This window comes from Carcharodon carcharias, chromosome 21 (genome assembly GCF_017639515.1).
Source record: "Carcharodon carcharias isolate sCarCar2 chromosome 21, sCarCar2.pri, whole genome shotgun sequence".
Classification (NCBI taxonomy): Eukaryota; Metazoa; Chordata; class Chondrichthyes; order Lamniformes; family Lamnidae; genus Carcharodon; species Carcharodon carcharias.
In genome coordinates, this window is record NC_054487.1 from 55,066,655 (window position 1) to 55,084,552 (window position 17,898).

At 42.1% G+C, this 17,898-nt stretch overlaps 1 protein-coding gene across 4 annotated transcripts in view; it reads left to right on the forward strand.

Annotated features, from left to right (window-relative positions):
* LOC121293098 (myoD family inhibitor domain-containing protein-like) overlaps window positions 1-17,898 on the forward strand; it is a 101,490-nt gene that overhangs the window by 30,114 nt on the left and 53,478 nt on the right. The gene's annotated exons all lie outside the window — the stretch shown is intronic.

The following is a 17,898-nucleotide window of genomic DNA, read 5'->3' on the forward strand; positions in this document are numbered from 1 at the left end:
CATCAGTCCTAAATGATTGTTCTCTTACCCTGAGACTCCGCTACCACCCCCCCACCCCCACCCCTCCATTTTAGATTCTCCAAATAGTGGAAACAACCTCTTTGTCAAGACCCCTAGAATCTTCTCTGTTTCAATGAGATTATCTCTCATTCTTCTAAACTCCAGAGAATATAGACCCAATTTACTCAGCCTCTTATCTTAGAACAACCCATTCATTCTAGTGAACCTTGGCTATATTGCCTCCAGTGGAGGTATATCCTTCCTTAAACATAGAGACCAAAATTGCATACAGTATTCCAGGTGTGGTCTTACCAAAACCCTTTACAATGGTAGCAAGACTTTCATATTTGCTGTGCTCCAATCCCCTTGCAATAAAGGTCAACATGCCATTTGCCTTCATAATCACTGCATGCTAACATAGATGTGCTTATACAGGGAGCGCACCGTCTCTCTGAACACCAACATTTACCAGATTCCCACCTTTTTAAAAAGAGGTCCTGTTTTCTTATCCTTATGACAAAAATGAATGACCTCACACTTCCCCATGTTATACTCCACCTGTCATCTTGTAAAACTCATTTAACATCTCAAATGAAACACAAAAATGTACATAAGAAGGAAGAGATTTGCAAAAGTAATCGTAGACACCTCAGAAGAAGAGTTGGGAGAAATGGAGAATAAGGAAATAGAGATATTAAACAAAAACACTTTTTAATCATTCGTTATAGTAGAAGACATAAATTTCAGAAATGATGGGGAATCGGGAGTTCAGTGAAAGTAAGCCACTTAAAAGAGATTAGTGTTATTAAAAAAATACTGGAGGAATTAATGGGATTAAAAGCCAACAAATCCTCTGGTCCTGATGGTTGCAGGTTAGGTTTTTAAATAGCTAGCCACAGAGATAGGGAATGCATTAGCTTTGATCTTCCAGAATTCCTAGATTCAGGAACCTCCCCTTGGATTGGAAGGTTGCAAACATAACCCCGCTATTCAAGAAAGGAGGGAGAAAACTGGGAACTATGGGCCAGTTAGCCTGACATCTAGTAAACCAAAAGAACTTAATTTACAGAATGACTCCAACGAGAAAATCAATGGACAAGATTTCATTTTTTATAACTTTAACAATTAACCAAAACATGAATTCACAGCAAATCACAATTAATATGTATTACAAATTGCACATTAAATAGCAGATGCAACAATGAAAGGCCTCGTGGCTTTGCTGGGGGGGCAGTCCACTCAGCATATATGCCACCAATTTCAGCCACAAAACCCTTCAAACTCTGAATGTCAAGTGGAATTCCAGCTCCTTTGAGGATCTGGCCACCAATTCTCATTCAGCTGTAGCTCCTGACCAATCCCAGTTCCATGGGCACTCTCTTCATCAAAATGGTACACTTCTCCAGAATCTGTTTAGCTCTGCTTACGGCAGTCTTGATGGCGTGGATCCACCAACACTGTCTTTGTTTGAACAATCAGTGACAACCCTGTGCACTGTATGACCAAGTCTGTGCAGTCAATTACTTAAGTAACAGAGACAGCTGCAGCGACCTTGTATTTGCCTACTGCCAGCTCCTGGATCCATTCTTCATTTCCTTCAGCCGGCCTGCGCTGCACCATTGGGTGATCTGAACTCAAATGTTTTCAACCAGTTTCAATCTCCATTTTAGTTTATTTCCCTAGAAAGTTGAAGGTTCAGTTCCCCTTTCAGTTGGGGTCTGACTCAAAAATAATACAAGTTTTGAAACCAGGGATTCCATTGCAAGTCCTTATTAAAAGCTCACATTTTTCACTGCAGTACGCAGAATTTCTGAAAAGCCACAGCTTGCACACATTTATAAGCATGATTTTCATTTCTTTATATTTACGATATGGCACCGGTGATAGAAACTCCTCAAGGCTGTTTTCGATGGTCGTTAGCTGATCCTCAATTTGAACATGATGCCCACTCTGGGTTGTGAGTTTCTGCTAAGGGTCTTCATGTGACTGAACAGAGCAATCCTCGACCTGCAGATCTGTGGGCACATAGGGCAGGAGTTGCTTCCATTCCTTTCCTACCTTGCTGCTGCTTTGTGTCATCATTAAAGCAATTGGAATCAAAGCTTGATAGACAAGATGTTGCCAATTTTAATGATTGGTAGCAAACTTCTCCCAGTCATTAATGCCAGTGGTTCACTAGGGCTGAGGTTTTTCTGCCCCATTGTGGCGGGACTTGCTGCGGGAGTTCGGTGGCCTAGCCAAAAGTCCATTGACTTTCAGTGGGACTGGGTGGCGGGTGTGGCTGGAAAATCCCACCCAAAGTGTTAGTTAGCCATAGTTATTGACTTTTAAATTTACCTCAAGTTAATGGCTATATTTGCAATATTCTTTTGAAGGATATCGGGGGAAAAAAGTGCTGTCACTTAATCGTTTTGGTTTGGGGATAATGAAAGCTTGTAAAGTTCATGTTTGTATACTGTTGAAAACTGAAATACAGGAACATTTTGAAGGTTAACTATAAAATATGTCACATTTCCAGAATTTTTTTTTTAGTTTGTATTCTGATGAATTACGAACAGTTGACTTTTCCACATCTGTTTGTGATTTAAGATATACAGCATCTAACTTTTCTGAAGACAATGTCTCACTGTTCTGCCTGAGCAATGTCATTTAGCTTGGAGATGTTTAAATGGGAGCGTTTCAAAATGCCCAGCAAAGGGTGGTGCAGTAACTGGAAAACATTTGAAAGCCATTAATTCTGTAACTCTTCAGCATCATAAAAACAAACACATGTTAGTAATATGAGAGCCAGAACTTTATTTTTAATGTGATTTATAAAATTGTTCTGTACCTGAAATATCAATGCCAACATTTTCCATCCAAGAATGAAAGGAATGGGTAGAAGAAATGTTCCAGTGTAAGGCTCTGGTTTTACATGGGAAAATGCTTTTAAATAAGGAGATTTTGGAAGGTTCATCTTTGGCAAGACGTGTTGTATGGTGCCCATGTATGCTTCTAATTACAAGTGTAACGGCAGAAACTTTAGCTTTGTTAATTGCTGGCTGCTTATATTCTAAGATCAGCCAGCTGTCTTGGACTTGGGCGCTCAAACTTCCAGTTGTGTACTTGCAGATGACTTTAAAGTCGCCTCAAAGCTTATATGCCTGTATACGTTTCCTTGAAGGGCGCACAAAATAAAAGTGCTGTGTAATCTATTTCCTATTTTTGGGATAGTGAAAAGCTCGTAAAGTTCACAGATATTTATTTACAGTTCAAACTGAAATACAGTTTTGTGTATACATCTTGAAGCTTAACTATAAAATAAGTTACATTTCGAACAATATTTTCTTTGATTTTGTACTTTGATAAAGTGTGGACAATTGATTTTCCACGTCTATCTTTGATTTATGATATATCTCTTTCCAAAGAACTTATGCATACAAATACCTGCAAGAGCAGAATATCAAAGGGATATGAGATATGACTTTGGAATAATTTTTGCAATGCAAATAATTCCATACCAATCAAAAAGTACCACCTTGAATAAAAAAGACTTTAATAAAGTGGCAAGTGCAAGTGTCCAAAAACAACATGATTGAGAAATCAACAGAAAACTGCTTTCTCTCCCTCTGTCCTCATTGATTTTTCAGATGAAGCACTGTTTCTATATAAGACATTTTGGGTTTGAATGTTGGAATTTCATTTAGAAATTCCAATTAAAATTTCGTAAAGGAGGAAGGTACGAACAAGCATAGTACGACACCCCACTGATTCAGCCATATATAACTTGGGAAAAAAAAACTGTACGCAGCTCATTATCAGCACTGTGCCTTATCTCAAGGAAGTCCTGTTCCATAGTTAGCTGTCAACTGTGATATTTGTCCTTGAGTGCCTCCATTAATTAGACATGGCTCTACATGTATTGTGTTGCTGAGTTCTCAGCCAAAACTGCCCAAATATAGTCCTACATCTTAGTTCTAAGCTCATTAATGGGAAGGAAGTCTGCAGGGTAAATCAATAATTAGCAATATTGACATCTGATAGTGTAATCAAATAGTTGGGTCAACTGAAATGTGGGGGCAAGATATTTGCCTTTGTATTAGTCCACTGCAACAAATGTTCTCCTCAGTCCTGTAATATCTGACTTTGGGTCAATGGTCAGCAACAAAAAGTTGCTGATTACTCTGGTGTATTGATTGATCTGAAATTTGCCCCCACCCCCATATTACAAAATAGCATAACAAAGCACAAGGGATAATGCTATTGTTGAACAACTACCCTTTAGAATATCTTTCTCCGAATTGTTTACTAGCTGTGATATAAAACTAATCCAGAAGCTTGTGTAGAACTTTAATACCAAATCTAATGACTGCAAACACTTGGGTCAGTTTTAACTAGGTTGGATAAACCTCAGCAAACTGTCCAGTTGTTCCACGTGAATTCCATCCATGTTCATTGAGTTTTCTTTTTATTGCTTCACTACTTGAGAGAATCTGTGTGCACATTCAGATAAGATAGTTTTATGGTTTTTGTCACTGATTTTGATCTTGCTTGATATATGGCAAGTTAATTGAGTTAATCTGTACAATCTATGTGTTGCTAAATATCTGTTCCCTTCCTCAAATGTTTGTTGAAAACTTTCTTGACTTGCTTCTATGTGACTTGGATGATCATGTTGTAGACCGTGGTGCTGTTACTTGACCTGATTGAAATTTTATGTGTTGTGTTTTTAAACATCATAAATAATCCTCGTAATCTTATACAGATTACACAGTAATCCAAATGCTAGTCAAAATTCATGGTTCCCCTTATAGCTTAGTGAATCCAGAGTATACAATGTTTAGGTTCAGAACATCTTCCTATTTCATGTAATTGCCTTCAGAAAGGTTGCTGCTGTTCTCCAAACTGTAATTTTCACAAAATGTGGGTTAACAAAAAAAATCAGTTATTTCAGTTGTTAGTTGCAATGGGAAAATAATAAAATACTGCAGGGCAGCTGCAACATTCTAGAGTTACACAGAATATGCACCACAGAAACATTCAGTTCTATAATCTGTGCTGACATTTATATGCCCTATAAATTTCCATTATATCTACATCATCTCTGCCTTTCAGCATATCTATTTCTATTTTTTTCTTTTGTATCCTAGTTTCCTTTTTAAAGCATCTAAGCTAGTGACCTCAATCATGTCCAGTGGGGTGAGTTTCACATTCTAACCATTCACCAAGTAAAGAAATTTCTCCTTATTGGGTTTATTATCTTAGTTATCTTGATTTATGACTCCTAGCTGTATTATACTAAGCTAAACCTTATGAGTAGGACAAGGGGACAAAGGTCTAAATTAGTTTAAAAAAAAACAAATTTAGAACTAATGTCAGAATGATCAACACATTGGTAAATTAGTGGCAAGTTATTTCAATATTTTGTGTTGATTACGCAAAGACCTTGTATGTAACCAAATGGACACAACTCTGCAATGTATGTTCTGCTAAGTGTTGCAAGTTGGCCTATTTTGTCTTGCTTCAGTGGTAGGAAGATGAAGCTGTGAACTTGACACTTAAGATTTAAGGTACCTCCACTTCCACCTTCCATTACGCTCATTCTTAGCATATGTTGGAAAGACTTGAGAAATTAGCTTAGGCCATATAACTTTGGCAATAATTGCTATACTACGCAGCAGATTGAACTGAAAGCCCACCTTCTCAGTCTTTTACCATTTCTACTTTTGATTGTGTAGTCAAGTGTTCAATGTTAAAGTTCTTAAATCAACAGAGGGACGCCAAGTTCATTATACTCATTTGACTTCTGGTGTACCCATGACGTTGACACCCTAAATTTACCTAATAACTTGGGCAGACTGTTCAGGAAGAACTTGATGTAGTAACATAATCGACACTGCACTGTAAATATCGCATTGTTGAAAGGATAGCTGGTAATATTTTCAGTACAAATACTTTAATTTAGGAATAGTTTCCGTAGTGTCTGTTTACAGGTCCTACACATACCCTGGCAAGAAACATTCTTAAGTCTATTATAAGAACAAAAAAACTGCGGATGCTGGAAATCAAAACAAAAACAGAATTACCTGGAAAAACTCAGCAGGTCTGGCAGCATCGGCGGAGAAGAAAAGAGTTGACGTTTCGAGTCCTCATGACCCTTCGATAGAACTTGCGTTCGAGTCCAAGAAAGAGTTGAAATATAAGCTGGTTTAAGGTGTGTGTGTGGGGGGCGGAGAGATAGAGAGACAAAGAGGTGGAGGGGGGGGTGGGGGTGTGTGGTTGTAGGGACAAACAAGCAGTGATAGAAGCAGATCATCAAAATATCACCAACTTTAATTTTAACACCTATGTGTTCTATTGTACTATTGTCGTTGACATCTTTTGATGATCTGCTTCTATCACTGCTTGTTTGTCCCTACAACCACACACCCCCACCCCCCCCTCCACCTCTTTGTCTCTCTATCTCTCCGCCCCCCACACACACACCTTAAACCAGCTTATATTTCAACTCTTTCTTGGACTCGAACGCAAGTTCTGTCGAAGGGTCATGAGGACTCGAAACGTCAACTCTTTTCTTCTCCGCCGATGCTGCCAGACCTGCTGAGTTTTTTTCCAGGTAATTCTGTTTTTCTTAAGTCTATTACCTTTTTTTCTCCCACTGTTCCTTCCCCCTCTCATAGATTGGGCACGTACACACATATGCATACATCAAAATTGACCTTTGAGATAATTTTATTTTAAAATGTTGTGTACACGCTCTCTCTTCCAAAAAACTGGCCCTCTGACCTTGTGTACCTCTGTGTATCTGTTCTTTGACAACATGAAGGTCTCTACTGCTCCAGTACCATACAGCTTGGTTATATCAAAATCCAGAGGATATACCCCAGAGTCACCACAGTTTCTGATGCTATTTTGCATCAACTCCTACTGCTTACAAGTGATTTGGTTTCAGTTGTTCTTAGATAGGGAAGAAGATCATAAGAGAGGTCGCACTCTTATGTCAGCTCTGTAAACCTGACTGGACCTTGATAAACCTATTAAACCCAGGCAGCTGTATCGCTGTTCTAATTTATTAGGCCAAAACACAGCTTGGAAATATCCTGTCCAGTGTCATGTAAGTTAGATATTTGTAGTCTCCTTAAATATCCTTTGTATAGTGTGTGTAAATGCTTTCTTTTGACCTCTAGGAGGAACATATTAAAGAATAAACCAGTTCCCTCGGTTAACACATTGAATTTCATTCAGCTCCTTGTACACAAACACATCTTCTTTCACAGGAAACCCATGATTGTTTTTAAAGAGGCAGCTGATTAAGTCTCATCAAGTCCATGTCAACTCTCTGCGGAGCAATCCAGTCAATCCCACTCCCCCGCTCAATCCCTGTAACTCCTGTAGATTTATTTTCTTCAAGTGCCCATCCAATTTTCTTTTGAAATCATTGCTTCCACTTCCACTGCCCTCATGGGCAGGATTATTACCTGTTCTAGATTATTACCACTTGCTGCACAAATAAAAGGCTTTTTGTCGCATTCCCCCTGCATCTCTTGCCTGTAACCTTAAATCTACGTCCCCCTCGTCTTTGGAATAGTGTTTCCTTGTCTACCTTATCCAAACCTATCATAGTCTTGTACATTTCTATCAGATCTCCTCTCAAACTCCTGTGCTCCAAGGAGAATCTCTTTCCCATCCTCTCAAGGACTATTGCATCCTTCCTGAAGTGTGGTGACCAGAACTGGACTCAATACCCTAGTTGGGGCCTAACCAGAGCTGCTGAAAGGTTCAGCAGAGCTTCCCTGGGTCTTGTACTAAATGCTTCTTTATGAAGCTCAAGAACCCATATTCTTTACTAACTACTCTCTCAGTATGTCTTGCCACCTTCAAAGATTGATGTACGAGCACTCCCAGGCACACTTCTGCACACTCTTTGGAACTGTGCCACTAAGTCTATATTGCCTCTTCCTACCCCTTCTGTCAAAATAAGTCACCTTTCACTTCTCTATTAAATTCCATCTGCCACTTGCCTGTAACATGACATGGAATGAGCAGGCAATTTAAGTCATCCTCACTGTTTGCCACGCCTCCATGTGATTTAAATTCCAGAGATGAGAAAACACTTATCTAATGGATGTGATACAAGTTGCTGGATAAGTGAGTTGTAAACCCTCAGTAGTAAGCAACTTTGTCTATCACTAAGACAGATCATTGCTTACTTAGCAGCATCCAAACTTTGTGTTCCAGATGAATTCTTTCTGGTTTCTCTGAACTTTCGAATCTTTTTTATGAATCTGAAATGGAATGAAATGGAAAAGTCGTGTTTCTGACTATAAAGACAAGATAACAAAAGACTGAACACTTTTGATATTGTATTTAGAGATGATTCATTGATCCTACTAAGGGTTTTCAACCTTGGCTGAAAGCATATTTTCTTTTGCCTCTTGTTGCTCTTCCTGGGCCAAACTACTGATTTGTACTAACTATAAAACACTACGATAACTTAATTCTGGATTTGGAAGGAGCAAGGTGGCTAAGTGTGGGTAATCTTCTATGTCAATTGAGCATGGCTGTTCATTTGATCTACCTGTGAAAAAGACTGGAAGTTTAGCAGATATTTGTTAGTCTCTTCCCTGAATCTGTTGAGTGTTTATTGGAGAAGAATTATCCATAGTGTATGAATAATACATGTAGAAAATGATACTAGATTGCTCTCTATAGATATAGAATTCAACTTTGCAATAGTTACTGCCTTTGTCATGTTTTCTATTACCCTTTCCCTCCCTACCTATTTTCCTGAGTTTAGAATTTTGTATAGTTATAACTGTTAGTGGTTCTGCATTGCTGCATTTTATAAAGACTGATGGTACATTGGAGGTTTGATACATGTGAGATTGAGATGTGAACCTCCTGAATGTGTTTCAATCTTGAGTACATTTCTAACTTCTAGACAAATCTGACAAAACTGACCAAAACCAGAACATTAAAATTGCTAAATTTTTAGTTATGAATGCTAAAATAATTCCCAAAAGACTTGGGCAGGAGAAGTGGGAATGATTTAGAAATCAGTTCTGGACTTGTCTTGATCTTGAGCTATTCAGTTGTTCTCTACTTGAAGTATTTATTTGAGGATCCTGTGTAAAAGGCAAAGGAGGAACAGTTGTGTTCATCCTGAACCAAACTCTGTAGTGATGAGCATCATATGTGATATCACTTTTAACTTGCAAATTGATTTTACTCTATAATAACTATGAAGAGTGAGGTTTACTCTCAGCCATTTTATGTAAGAAAGACAAACCTTTTAATTACCCAACCTCAGAGGTTAACTTGGCCTTGAGTTCAGCAGCAGACATTTTTTCTTATTTTTAGTCAAAGTAATAACAGCAGAGAAGGACGCCTTTTGGCTTTTCATTTTACATGATATGTGGAATCATTTTCCTGAGCTTTTAAATCAGTTTTTCAGATTTTTGCTGAAAAGTGTCTATTGCAAAATTTGCACTTCATGTACTGAAATGGCCCACAACACTTTATAGAGAGAAACTTGCTCAGTAGTCTGGTTTTGAGAAGCCAGTTGAAAGAGGGAAGGATTTGTGAAGGGAATTTGAAAGTACCTAGGCATGATATTGAAAAGCTCTGTCATCAATGGGGGAATTAGAGAGTTACACAGCAAAAGTTGGAAAAACATCAGGAGTAAACCTGGACAATAAAAAGGGAGTGGTAAAATAGAGCAAGGCTGTACAGAGATTTCTAGACAAGGTTGAGAACTTTGAGATCAGTGTGTTGAGCAGTTGGATTCTGGTAGAGGCAGGAATGATCTGTGAATGGACCTTAGAGGGATAGATTTTAGATGATTTGACAAGGAATGTGTTGGAGAAATAGCCTGGTGGTGAGGAATGTATCGACAGGAGTTTCAGCAATGTTGAGGCTCAGCACGTAGCAAAGAGGCTATTTCACTGGGATCAAAGTAAGTGATAAAAACAAAAAACTGTGGATACTGGAAATCCAAAACAAAAACAGAATTACCTAGAAAAACTCAGCAGGTCTGGCAGCATCAGCGGAGAAGAAAAGAATTGACATTTCGAGTCCTCATGACCCTTCAACAGAACTGAGTGAATATTAGGAGAGGGGTGAAATATAAGCTGGTTTAAGGTGGGGGGGCGGGGTGGGGGGAAGAGAAGTGGTTGGGGGGGGTGGTGTGGTTGTAGGGACAAGCAAGCAGTGATAGGAACAGATAATCAAAAGATGTCACAGACAAAGGAACAAAGAGGTGTTGAAGGTGGTGATCTTATCTAAATGAATGTGCTAATTAAGCATGGATGGCAGGGCACTCAAGGTACAGCTCTAGTGGGGGTGGGGTGGAAAGACTAGCAGGGCATAATGTATTTAAAAATAATGGAAATAGGTGGGAAAAGAAAAATCTATGTAAATTATTGGAAAAAACAAAAGGAAGGGGGAAGAAACGGAAAGGGGGTGGGGGTGGAGGAGGGAGTTCTAGATCTAAAGTTGTTGAATTCAATATTCAGTCCGGAAGGCTGTAAAGTGCCTAGTCGGAAGATGAGGTGCTTTTCCTCCAGTTTGCGTTGGGCTTCACTTGAACAATGCAGCAAGCCAAGGACAGACATGTGGGCAAGAGAGCAGGGTGGAGTGTTAAAATGGCAAGCGACAGGGAGGTTTGGGTCTTTCTTGTGGACAGACCACAGGTGTTCTGCAAAGCGGTCGCCCAGTTTACGTTTGGTCTCTCCAACGTAGAGGAGACCGCATTGGGAGCAACGAATACAGTAGACTAAGTTGGGGGAAATGCAAGTGAAATGCTGCTTCACTTGAAAGGAATGTTTGGGCCCTTGGACGGTGAGGAGAGAGGAAGTGAAGGGGCACGTGTTGCATCTTTTGTGTGGGCATGGGGAGGTGCCATAGGTAGGGGTTGAGCAGTAGGGGGTGATGGAGGAGTGGACCAGGGTGTCCTGGAGGGAACGATCCCTACGGAATGATACCGGGGGTGTGGGGGAGGGTGGTGAAGGGAAGGTGTGTTTGGTGGTGGCATCATGCTGGAGTTGGCGGAAATGGCGGAGGATGATCCTTTGAATGCAGAGGCTGGTGGGGTGATAAGTGAGGACAAAGGGGACCCTATCATGTTTCTGGGAGGGAGGAGAAGGCGTGAGGGCAGATGCGCGGGAGATGGGCCAGACAAGGTTGAGTGCCCTGTCAACGACCGTGGGTGGAAAACCTCGGTTAAGGAAGAAGGAGGACATGTCAGAGGAACTGTTTTTGAAGGTAGCATCATCAGAACAGATGCGACGGAGGCGAAGGAACTGAGAGAATGGGATGGAGTCCTTACAGGAAGCGGGGTGTGAGGAGCTGTAGTCGAGGTAGCTGTGAGAGTCGGTAGGCTTGTAATGGATATTGGTGGACAGTCTATCACCAGAAATTGAGACAGAGAGGTCAGGGAAGGGAAGTGTCAGAGATGGACCATGTGAAAATGATGGAGGGGTGGAGATTGGAAGCAAAATTAACAAGTCCCGACGAGAGCATGAAGCAGCCCCGAAGTAATCATCGATGTACAGGCGAAAGAGTTGAGGGAGGGGGCCGTAGTAGGACTGGAACAAGGAATGTTCCACATACCTCATAAAGACACAGGCATAGCTGGGGCCCATGTGGGTACCCATAGCCACACCTTTGATTTGGAGGAAGTGAGAGGAGTTAAAGGAGAAATTGTTCAGTGTGCGAACAAGTTCAGCCAGATGGAGGAGAGTAGTGGTGGATGGGGATTGTTCGGGCCTCTGTCCGAGGAAGAAGCTAAGGGCCCTCAGACCATCCTGGTGGAGGATGGACGTGTAGAGGGATTGGACATCCATGGCGAAGAGGAAGCGGTTGGGGCCAGGGAACTGGAAATTGTTGATGTGACGTAAGGTGTCAGAGGAATCACGGATGTAGGTGGGAAAGGACTAGACAAGGGGAGAGAGAAGGGAGTCAAGATAACGAGAAATGAGTTCCGTGGGGCAGGAGCAGGCTGACACGATCGGTCTACCGGGACAGTTCTGTTTGTGGATTTTGGGTAGGAGGTAGAAGCGGGCCGTCCGAGGTTGGGCGACTATCAGGTTGGAAGCTGTGGGAGGAAGATCTCCAGAGGAGATGAGGTCAGTGACAGTCCTGGAAACAATGGCTTGAACATATCACCACCTTCAACACCTCTTTGTTCCTTTGTCTGTGACAGCTTTTGATTATCTGCTCCTATCACTGCTTGCTTGACCCTACAACCACACCACCCCCCCTACTTCTCTCTCTCTCTCTCTCTCTTTCTCTCTCTCCCCCCACCCCACCACCCCACCTTAAACCAGCTTATATTTCACCCCTCTCCTAATATTCACTCAGTTCTGTTGAAGGGTCATGAGGACTCGAAATGTCAACTCTTCTTCTCTGCCGATGCTGTTGGATCTGCTGAGTTTTTCCAGGTAATTCTGTTTTTGTTTCAAAGTAAATGATGTTTAGTAAGATATGAGGCTTGAAACTTGGCTCTGGATTCAAGAGGTCTGGTTCAGCCTGAGTAAGCAGTCAGAAAGGAAGATGAAATCAGGAACCAAGTGTAGTGCTTCTGATGAGGACTGAAAAGATTGTTTGTCTTACAGATGTTGAGCTGGAGAAAGCTCCAGTTTATCCATAACTTAATGTCAGATAGGCATGTTACCCGAACATGGATTGTTTTTGGCAGATGTTGGTACTATATAATGATTAGTCCAGTCCATGCCCAAATGCAGCAAGACCTGGACAATATCCAGGCTTGGGCTGATGTGTGGCATGAATTTTACTTGCCACTTGGTGCCAGGCAATGACCATCACCAATGAGAGAACCTAACCATCACTTTTTGACATTCAATGGCATTACCAATGTCGAATATCTCACTATCAACATGCTGGGGGTTACCATTGACTCTGGACCCCATGAAGTCTCATAGCATCAGGTCAAACATGGGTAAGGAAACCTGCTGATTTACCATATACCACCTTCCCTCAGCTGATGAATCAGTGCTCCTCCATGTTCAACACCACTTGGAGGAAGCATTGATGATGGCAAGGGCACAGAATGTAAACTGGGTGGAGGTCTTCAATGTTCATCACCAAGAGTGGCTCAGTCGCACCACTACTGACCAAGCTGGTCGAGTCCTAAATGACATGAGGGAACCAACAAGAGGGAAAAACGTACTTGACCACATCCTCACCAATCTGCCTGCCGCAGCTACATCTGCCTATGACAGTATTGGTAGGAGTGACCACCACACTGTCATTGTGGAGAAAAAGTCCTGCCTTCACATTGAGGATGCCCTCCATCTTGTTGTGTGGCACTACCACCGTGCTAAATGAGATAGATTTCTAACAGATCTAGCAACTTGAGATTGGGCATCCATGAGGCGCTGTGGACTAATTCAGCACCAACTCGAACACAAGCTGTAACCTCATAGCCTGGCACATGCCCCACTGTACCATTACCACCAAGCCAGAGGATTAACCCTGGTTCAATGAAGAGTTCAGGAGGGCATGCCAGGAGCAGCATCAGGCATACCTAAAAATGAGATGTCACCCTGGTGAAGCTATAACACAGGACTAATTGCGTGCCAAAAAGCATAAGCAGCAAGCGATAAACAGAGCTAAGCGATCCCATGACCAACGGATCAGATCTAAGCTCTGCAGTCCTGCCACATCCAGTTGTGAATGATGGTGGACAATTAAACAACTCGCTGGAGGAGGAGGCTTCACAAATATCCCCATCCTTAATGATAGGGGAGCCCAGCCATCAGTGCAAAAGATAAGGCTGAAGCATTTGCAATAATCTTTAGCCAAAAGTGCCGAGTGGATGATCCACCTCTGCCTACTCAGGAGGCCCCAGCATACAGATGCCAGTCTTCAACCAATTCGATTCACTCCATATGATATCAAAAATGGCTGAAGGCACTGGATGCTGCAAAGACTATGGGCCTTAACAGTATTCTGGCAATAGTACTGAAGACTTGTGCTCCAGAACTTGCACCACTAGCCAAGCTGTTCCCGTACAGCTACAACACTGGCATCTACCTGGCTACGTGGAAAACTGCCCGGGTATGTCCTGTACACAAAAAGCAGGACAAATCCAACCTGGCCAATTACCACCTCATCAGTCTACTCTCCATCATCAGTAAAGTAATGGAAGGGGTCATCAACAATGCTATCAAACAGCACTTGCTTAGCAATAACCTGCTCATTGACACCCAGTTTGGGTTCTGCCAGGGCCACTCAGCTCCTGATGTCATTACAGCCTTGGTTCAAACATGGACAAAAGAGCTGAACTCCCGAGGTGAGGTGAAAATGACTGCCCTTGACATCAAGGTAGCATTTGACCGAGTGTGGCATCAAGGAGCCCTAGCAGAACTGGAGTCAATTGGAATCAGGGAGCAAACTCTCTGTTGGTTGGAGTCATACCGAGCACAAAAGGAAGATGTTTGTGGTTGTTGGAGGCCCTGACAAAACCCAAACTGGGTGTTAGTGAGCAGGTTATTGCTAAGCAAGGGCCACTTGATAGCACTATTGATGACCTCTTCCAGGACATCATTGCAGAAGTTCCTCAAGGCAGTGTCCTCAGCCCAACCATCTTCAGCTGCTTCTTCAATGACCTTCCTTCCATCATAAGGTCAGAAGTGGGGATGTGTGCAATCATCAGTGAAATGCCAGCACCATTCAGGACTCCTCAGATACCCCGTAGCAGTCCATGTCCAAATGCAGCAAGATCTGGACAATATCCAGGCTTGAGCTAGCAAGTGGCAAGTAACATTCACGCCACACTAGTGACAGGCAATGACCATCTCCAACAAGAGAGAATCCAACCATCGCCCCTTGATGTTCAATGGCACTACCATCACTGAATCCCCCATTATCGATATCCTGCGGGTTACCATTGACCAGAAGCTGAACTGGACTAGCCATATAAATGCTGTGGCTACAAGAGCAGGTCAGAGGCTAGGAATCGTGTGACGAGTAACTCGCCTCCTGACTCCTCAAAGCCTGTCCACCATCTACAAGGCACAAGTCAGGAGTGTGATGGAATACTTACCACTTGCCTGGATGAGTGCAGCTCCCACAACACTCGGAGCTTGGTACCATCCAGGACAAAGCAGCCTATTTGATTGGCACCACATCCACAAACATTCACTCCCTTTACCACTGACACACAGTAGCAGCAGTGTGTACCATCTACAAGATGCACTGCAGGAACTCCCCAAAGCGCCTTAGATAGCACCTTGCAAACCCACGACTGCTGCCATCTAGAAGGACAAGGGTAGCAGACATATGGGAACACCAACACCTGGAAATTCCCTTCCAAACCATTCGCCATCCTGCCTTGGAAATATATCGCAGTTCCTTTACTGCCGCTGGGTCAAAATCCTGGAACTCCCTAACAGCACTGTGGGGTATACTTACACTACATGGACTGCAGCGGTTCAAGAAGGAGCTCAGCACCACCTTCCCAAGGGCAGTTAGGGGTCAGCAATAAATGCTGGCCTAGCCAGTGATGCTCACGTCCCATGAATGAATAAAAATAATTACAGTTTTGGGTTTGAGAGCTTGCCAACATTTTACAGAGAGGAGGTTGGATTGTATGGAACCTAGAAACATGGGAACAGGACTAGGCCATTCAGCCCATTGAGCCTGCTCCACCATTCAGTTAGATCATGGCTGATCATCTACCTCAATACCACTTTCCTGTGCTATCTCCATATCCCTTGATGCCATTAGTCTCCAGAGATCTAGTGGTTTCTGTTTTGAACATGCTCAATAATTGATCTTCCACAGCCCTCTGGGGAATCCCAAAGATTCACCAACCTCTGAGTAAAGAAGTTCCTCATCTGAATTAAATGGCCTTAAATAAGCTGAGGGTGGGGTCCTCGCACCCCAGCTTAAATGTTGGGGGTGGGCCTGCCTCTGCTGGCTGGGTAGCCTCACCTTAATTTTAAGGGCAATGGCCTGTTATTATGAGGCGGAGCTTCCACCTGCCTCCAGGGGGTACACCACCCATCCCCTTTCATAAGAACATAAGAACTATGATCAGGAGTAGGCAATTCAGCCCCTCGAGCCTGCCCTGCCATTCAATACGATCATGGCTGATCTCATTTCAGCCTCAACTCCAATTTCCTGCCCTCTCCCCATAACCCTTCAACCCATTACTAATTAAAAATCTGTATCTCCTCCTTAAATTTATTCAGTGTCCCGGCATCCACTGCATTCTGAGGTATTCCACAGATTCACAACCCTTTGAGAAAAGTAATTCCTCCTCAACTCTGATTTAAATCGACCACCTCTTTGCCTAAAACTATGGCCCCTCATTCTAGAATGCCCCACTTCCCTCTTCAGTGACCCGCATCCCACAGGGTTAATCCTGTTGAGCTACATGTTGCCTGTTAAATCGGAGTGGTGGATGACTGAGGTTCTTAATTGGTTATTAATTGCCCACTTAAGGGCCTACCAATGGCACAGCACAACCGCCTAATTTGTGGTTCACTTGCCTGTTTCCCTCCAGTAGTTGGACTGTACATTTTAGTCCAACATCAAAGAATTCATTCTTAATTCCAATTAACATACTATTTCAATCTGCAATTGGCTTGGTTGTCTACGTGTTTCACCCTTGGTATCGTCATCCGAAACCCCACCAAAAGTTTCCACTTATACGGTAGTAACAACCAGCTCTTCTTTACCACCACCACTCAACCCTACCACTAGCACTAAATTGTCAGACAGCTGATACTAGATGAACAGAAATTTTGTCCAACTGAATATTGAGAAGCCTGAGCCCATCGCCTATGGTCGCTGCTGCAAACTCCACTCCCTAGCCACTGATTCCATTCCTCTTATTCAGTCATTTGAAAACTTGATGTCATATTTAACCCTGATCTGAGCTTCTAACTATGCACCTATGCCGTCACCAAGACTGTCTACTTCCACCTCTGTAACGTTGCCCTACTCTGCCCCTGCCTCAACTGATTTAACCCTCATCCTGGCCTTTGCTATCTTAAGATTTGACTAATCCACTGCTATCAGGCTGGTCTCCCATTTTCCATCCAACATAAATTTAAACTTGTTAAAAACTCTGCTGCCCATCTCATGCATCAAATCCTGTTCACTCAGCACCCCTATGCTCGCTGGCCGACATTGGCTCCAGATCCAGTGATTGTCTCAGTTTTAAACTTCTCATCCTTATTTGCAAATCTCTCCATGGTCTTGTCTCTATTCCTGTAATGCTCTTCAGTCCTTCATTCCTCCAAGATCTCTGTCTAATGCTAGACTCTTGCATATCTCTCTTTTTAATTGCTCCATGTTGGTGGTTGTACTTTCAGCTGCCTTAGCCCTTTACTCTGGTGTTCCCTCACTCAACCTTTCTGCTCCTCAACCCCTCTCTTCTCCTTTGACATTTTGCTTAAAACTTATGTCTTTGACCAAGCATATGTGGATTGATGTCAAATTTGTTTCATAACAACTTTGGATGTTTTACTATGCTATGTAAATGCAAGTTATTGATGATGAATTTGTGCATGCTCTTAGTTTGCTTTTTTTAGTTTTATCAAATTTGAATGGTTAAAGACTTGCATTTATAGTGTGTTTCACAACCTTGTGAGCTCATTACAGGTAATGAAGTACTTTTGACTGTTGTATGGCTGTTTTGCTTCTTGGAAAAAGAGCTAACTTTGGCATTTATAGCGCAGCTGTTCTTTCTGTTTTCAATTGTCCTTTTAGATGCAATTAGATTGTGTTGACTGTAACAATAGTGCACTAAATTATATTGAAACCAGTGCTATTATAGCAAACTAATTGTTTTTGAAAAATATATTGTACAGCATAGTTATTTCTAGTGTTGACATGTTAGATTAAAAGCTTGTATTGAAAAATTGTTACAGTTCGTTGTCTTCCAGA